Here is a 221-nt window from a genome sequence, read left to right as displayed (position 1 = left end):
ACTCACAGAATGTCATTTTTCAATTTAAAAAAGATAAATCATCTATTTTTAAAATCGAAAAGACGGTCAACAATGGTAAAATTGAATAAACCATCTATATTTACACATAAAAATTACAAGTTGTAATTTTAATATGTATGTATGTTTAAAATTTTTCAAAATAGAAATAATTAGAAAACCACACAAAAATAATAAATAAATAAAAATAAAATAAAATAAAA

Source organism: Solanum tuberosum, unplaced genomic scaffold (assembly GCF_000226075.1).
Source record: "Solanum tuberosum cultivar DM 1-3 516 R44 unplaced genomic scaffold, SolTub_3.0 scf00154, whole genome shotgun sequence".
NCBI classification, from domain to species: Eukaryota; Viridiplantae; Streptophyta; class Magnoliopsida; order Solanales; family Solanaceae; genus Solanum; species Solanum tuberosum.
The sequence above is the reverse complement of the archived record's forward strand: the minus strand, read 5'-3'. Positions refer to the sequence as shown.